Raw genomic sequence first — 6196 nt, 5'->3', positions numbered from 1 at the left:
ACGAATCTGCCCAGGTAGGATTCAAACCTACGACCAATCAGTTAATAGCCGACCACTCTACCACTGAGCTACTGAGGAACAACGGAGGGTTCCCATATACGGGAAAGATTCTTGTTCTTTGGACCGGCCATGTTCATCAGTGTATAAATGAGAAACTCAATAAGGTTTTTTATCAACTCTTGGACACCCCACCCTAGAGGTATTGACCTATAAATAAAATAGGATATATAATTATTGCTACCATTCAATATTAGGTATCACTTAAAAAAAGAATAATTCGATTATATAGAACCTTGAAATAAAGAGATAACTTTTAGATTTAGATAAAGGAGGATTGGTGGTGAAAATAACAGTTTACGGGAAAGGCGGAATCGGTAAATCAACAACTAGTTGTAATATCTTAGTCGCTCTAGCGAGACGTGGTCAAAGAGTGTTACAGATTGGGTGTGATCCCCAACACGATAGTACTTTTACTCTTACAGGATTTCTAATACCTACAATTATAGATACTTTACAATCCAAGGATTATCGTTATGAGGATATTTGGCCTGAAGATGTAATTCACAAGGGTTATGGAGGGGTGGATTGTGTGAGAGCAGGGGGTCCACCCACAGGTGTCAGGTGTGGAGGATATGTGGTGGGAGAAACTGTAAATTTGTTAAAAGAATTAAATGCATTTTACGAATATGATATTATATTATTCGATGTATTAGGTGACGTGGTCTGTGGAGGTTTTACCGCTCCATTGAACTATGCTGATTATTGTGTTATTATTACAGGTAATGGATTCGATGCATTATTTGCAGCTAATCGTATTACTACCTCTATAAAGGAAAAGGCTCGTACACATCCACTCTGATTAGCAGGCTTGGTGGGAAATCATACATCTAGAAGAGATCTTATAAATAAATATGTAGAAGCCTGTCCAATGCCTGTAATAGAAGTATTACCTATTATTCAGGATATCTGAGTTTCCAGAGTAAAGGGTAAAACCTTATTTGAAATGGTTGGATCTGAACCATCCCTTAACTATGTTTGTAATTATTATCTAGGCATAGCAGATCAAATATTGTCCCAACCAGAAGGTATTGCCCCAAAAGAGATTCTAGATCGGGAATTATTCAATTTACTCTCTGATCTTTATCTAAATCGCATTGGTGGTGGGGGACAGAAAAAAAATAATAAGGAAAATTTACCTGGGTTTATGAGGATTTAGAATCAACAATTTCTCCACTTATCCACAATTTGTTGTCAATTTGTTGACAATTTTATTATTTCTTGTTATCATTCTTTTGTGTTACTAGTATTTTTATTCATTATTTCTTTTCCTTATTTATCCTTAGCCTTTTATTCCCTCCCTATTATGTCGACAAAAATTGTTGAAACTATAATGCTTGAATGTGAAATGAGCAATTATCATAGCTTTAGTCCTATTAGCTGTGTATCCTGGTTGTATCAAAAGATTTAAGATAGTTTCTTTTTGGTAGTGGGCACAAAAATATGTGGTTATTTTCTCCAAAATGCACTTGGAGTTATGATTTTTGCAGAACCTCGCTATGCAATGGCAGAATTAGAAGGAGATATATCGGCCCATTTGAATGATTATAAGGAATTGAAAATGCTTTGTATTCGGATAAGAAAAGATAGAGACCCCAGCGTCATCATATGGATAGGCACCTGTACTACAAAAATAATAAAAATGGATTTCGAAGGTATGGCACCCAAATTGGAATACGAAATTGGAGTACCAATTCTAGTGGCAAGAGCAAATGGACTCGATTATGCTTTTACTCAGGGGGAAGATAGTGTCTTAGCTATAATGGCACATCGTTGTCTAGACTAAGAATTCCCCATTAGTGAATCAAAAGAAACTAAAACCAAATTATTCCCAAATCCTCTTCTGAAGGAAAAGAATTTGGTGGAATATTCAAATCATCCTCCCTTAGTTATTTTTGGGTCTTTACCCTCGAATTTGGTTTCTCAACTTGATACAGAATTAAGACGCCAATTCATTAAGGTATCAGGTTGGTTTCTCGCTCAGAGATATGCCAATCTTGCATCACTGGGTGATGGAGTTTATGTTTGTGGGGTTAACCCATTTCTTAGTCATACAACAACAACTTTGATAAGATGAAAAAAAATTGAATTAATCGTATCTCCTTTTCCTATTGGTCCAGATTGAATGCGTGCTTGGATCGAAAGGATTTGTCCTGTATTTGGTATTGAGGCCCAGAGTGTAGAAGGAAAGAGAGGAATGGATATGGGAGAGTTTAAAAGATTATCTTGATTTGGTACGCAGAAAATCTGTCTTTTTCATGGGAGATAATCTAATAGAAATATCTATAGCCAGATTCTTAATCAGATGTGGTATGATCGTTTATGAAATTGGTATTCCATATATGGATAAACGGTATCAAGCTGCTGAATTAGTGCTTTTACAAAATCGTTACTTCTGAAGAGAATTATTGATTGTGTTATAAAGACCCTTATGTCTGCGTCCTAATAGGCCTCCTGGAGGAACATGTGCCTCCAAAATATCTTCCATACTGTGACCAATCCCAAAGTTAGTCCTATGCATATGACCAGCAATTGAAAAAACAAATGCAATAGCTAAATGATGATGAGCCATATCAGTCAGCCGTAAACTTTGAGTTTGTGGATGGAATCCTCCGAGAAGAGTTAGAATAGCAGTTCCCACCCCTTAGGAGGTACCGAATAAGTGACTACTAGAATAATGATTTTGAGCATAAAGATTCCACTGACCTGTGAAAAGCGGTTCTAAACCTTCGGGATATGGTAATACATCCAAAAAATTGTCCCATCTGACGTGCACTCCCCTTGATTCAGGAATAGTGACATGAACTAAATGCCCTATCCAAGCTAGAGAACTGACTCCAAAGAGTCATGACAAATGATGATTGAGACGGGATTTGGCATTTTTGAACCATGAAACACTTGGTCTCCATTTAGGTTGTAGATGTAACCTACCCTCTATTAAAAATATGACAAAAAGAAATAGCAAGAAAAGAGCTCCAGCATAAAGATCTTCGTTAGTGCATAAGCCAATTGTATACCACCACTGATAAACACCGGAATAAGCAATATTGACCGGACCGGGAGCACCTCCTCGGGTAAAGGCTTCTATAGTTGGTTGACCAAAATGAGGATCCCAAATTGCATGAGAAATGGGTCTTACATGTAAGGGATCGCGTACCCATGCTTCAAAATTTCCTTGCCAAGGCACATGGAACAAATTACTAGAGGTCCACAGAAGGATTATTGCCAACTGACCAAAGTGGGAAGCAAAAATTTTTATGATAAAGACGTTCTTCGGTAATATCATCATGACTCTGAAAGTCATGTGCGGTTGCAATACTAAACCAAATACGACAAGTAGTTGGGTCCTGGGCCAAGCCTTGGCTGAACTTTGGAATCTTGATGCCATATAATTTTCAAATCCTCCTAGCCTTTATCCTACTACAATAATTCTTGCCAGGAAGAACGCCCATGTTGTGACGATTCCACCCAGAAGGTAATGAGCTACTCCTACAGCACATCCCTGTAGAATGCTCAAGGCTTTGGGCTAGATAGCAGGAGCATCCTTCAATTTGTTATGGGCCCAAACAATAGATTCAATGAGTTCTTGCCAATACCCACGGCCGCTGAATAAGAACATTAAACTGAAGGCCCAAACAAAATGAACACCTAAAAATAGAAGACCATATGCAGATCACGAAGAACCATAAAATTGGATCACTTGAGAGGCTTGTGCCCATAGAAAGTCACGGAGCCACCCATTAATCGTAATGGAACTTTCTGCAAAGTTTCCTCTCGTAATATGAGTTACCACTCCCAAATCACTTATATTACCCCAAACATCGGACTGCATTTTCCAGCTGAAATGGAATATTACTATCGAAATTGCACTTTACATCTAGAATAAGCCAAGGAAGACATGATCCTAGGCAGATACTTGACATGTTCCTCCTCTACCAGGTCCATCAAAAGGAAAGCGAAAACCCAGATTCGCTTTATCAGGTATTAAATGGGAGCTACGGGAAAATAGAACACCTTTAAGTAGGATTAAAACAATCACATGGATAGTAAATACATGAATGTGATGTACCCAAAAGTCCACGATTCCTAATGGAATTGGAAACAAAGCCACTTTGGAACCTACTGTCACCAAATCACCACCTCCCCAGGTTAAGCTGGTACTCGCTGTTGCACCAGGAGCTGTTGAACCAGGTGCTGAAGCATGAGTGTTTTGTATCCATTGCACAAAGATAGGTTGTAATTGTATAGCAGTATCTGAGAACATATCTTGAGGATGTCCTAGAGCGCTCATAATATCATTATGAACATACAGACCAAAACTATGGAAACCTAAGAATATACATACCCAGTTGAGGTGTGATACAATTGCATCACGATGTCTAAGAACACGATCTAATAAGTTGTTGTATTGAGTAGTTGGGTCATAGTCTCTTACCATAAAAATCACTGCATGTGCAGCAGTGCCAACTATGATAAACCCACCAATCCACATATGATGTGTGAATAGAGAGAGTTGGGTACCATAATCAATAGCTAGGTATGGATAGGGAGGCATCAAATACATGTGGTGAGCTACAACAATAGTTAAAGATCCTAACATAGCTAGGTTAATAGCTAGCTGAGCATGCCACAAGGTAGTTAAGATCTCGTAAAGACCTTTATGGCCCTCCCCCGTAAATGGACCTTTATGAGCTTCTAAAAGGTCCTTGAGGTTATGTCCAATGCGCCAATTAGTCTTATACATATGACCAGCTCTCAGGAAAAGAAATGTAATAGCCAAATGATGCTGCGCAGTATCGGTCAACCATAGACCCCCCGTTACTGGATTTAATCCTCCACGAAAAGTCAAAAAGTGTGAATATTCCGACCAATTCAGGGTTAAAAATGGGGTCAATCCCTCAGCAAAACTGGGATAAAGTTGAGCCAAAAGATCGTGATTTAAAATAAATTCATGAGGAAGTGGTATCTCTTTAGGATCCACTCCAGCGTCTAGAAGTTGGTTAATGGGTGGAGAGACGTGTATTTGGTGTCCGGCGCAAGATAGAGATCCAAGTCCTAGTAACCATGCTAAATGATGGTTCAACATGGATTCTACTTCCTGGAACCGAGAAATTTTTGGGGCAGCTTTGTGATAATGGAACCAACCAGTAAAAAGTATTAACGCTGCAAAGATCAATGCACCAATTGCAGTGCAGTAAAGTTGTAATTCACTGGTTATTCCAGATGCTCGCCAAATCTAGAAGAACCCAGATGTTATTTGTATCCCTCGAAAACCTCCACCTACATCCCCATTCAATATTTCTTGGCCTACTATTGGCCAAACTACTTGGGCACTGGGTTTGATGTGAGTGGGATCAGCCAACCATGCTTCATAATTGGAGAAACGAGCGTCGTGAAAGTACATCCCACTTAGTCAAATAAAGATGATGGCTAGTTGACCAAAATGAACGCTAAAGACTTTGCGAGAAATCTCTTCCAAATTATTAGTATGGCTATCAAAATCGTGAGCATCAGCATGTAAGTTCCAAATCCAAGTGGTAGTATCAGGGCCTTTAGCTAGCGTCCTTGAGAAATGACCAGGTTTGGCCCATTTTTCAATCCACTATGATCTTTACTTCATTTACTTCCTTTACTTCTGGTTCTGATGAATGAATGGTCATTGAATTCTCCCCTTTTTGGATGGGACTTAAATAATAAGAAACCTGCCAATAGCAATTAGTGAACTTACGAGAGATATATCTCAACTCGTTTCTCCCTTTATTTTCTAGTTTATGATTGGAGCGACTATGATATGAGATTCAATCTGAGGCAGGTGATCAATTTTGTTATGACATATCTTTGAGGTGCTCAATGGACTGTGGGCTTTTATCATGCAAAAAATCCTTTTTTTTTGTAATTTTAAAAGCAACGGTGATTATCACACCATTTCTAGATGGAAAAATAAATATATCTGTATATATGGATATATATATATATATATAGATATATATTTATCCATCTATTGATACTCCTCCATATGTCCCATATAAAAGGCCATCCATTATAAATCGTTATTCATGGATCATTAATAAAAAAATCTCTGGATGGATTTTACCCCTATTAAGAAGATCCATCAACAATCCAGAATCAGAAAAGGTAT

At 38.2% G+C, this 6196-nt stretch overlaps 1 non-coding gene across 1 annotated transcript; it reads right to left on the bottom strand.

Annotated features, from left to right (window-relative positions):
* Positions 1-6: 6 nt before the first annotated feature.
* Positions 7-78, bottom strand: TRNAN-AUU (transfer RNA asparagine (anticodon AUU)). Its single transcript has one exon. It is a non-coding gene; the product is annotated as a tRNA-Asn (tRNA).
* Between the last annotated feature and the right edge of the window lie 6118 nt (positions 79-6196).

This window comes from Pinus tabuliformis, chromosome 1_1, assembly GCF_031772625.1.
Source record: "Pinus tabuliformis cultivar Carrire ecotype Pingquan chromosome 1_1, CPIR1, whole genome shotgun sequence".
Lineage (NCBI taxonomy): Eukaryota > Viridiplantae > Streptophyta > Pinopsida > Pinales > Pinaceae > Pinus > Pinus tabuliformis.
The sequence above is the reverse complement of the archived record's forward strand: the minus strand, read 5'-3'. Positions and strand labels throughout refer to the sequence as shown.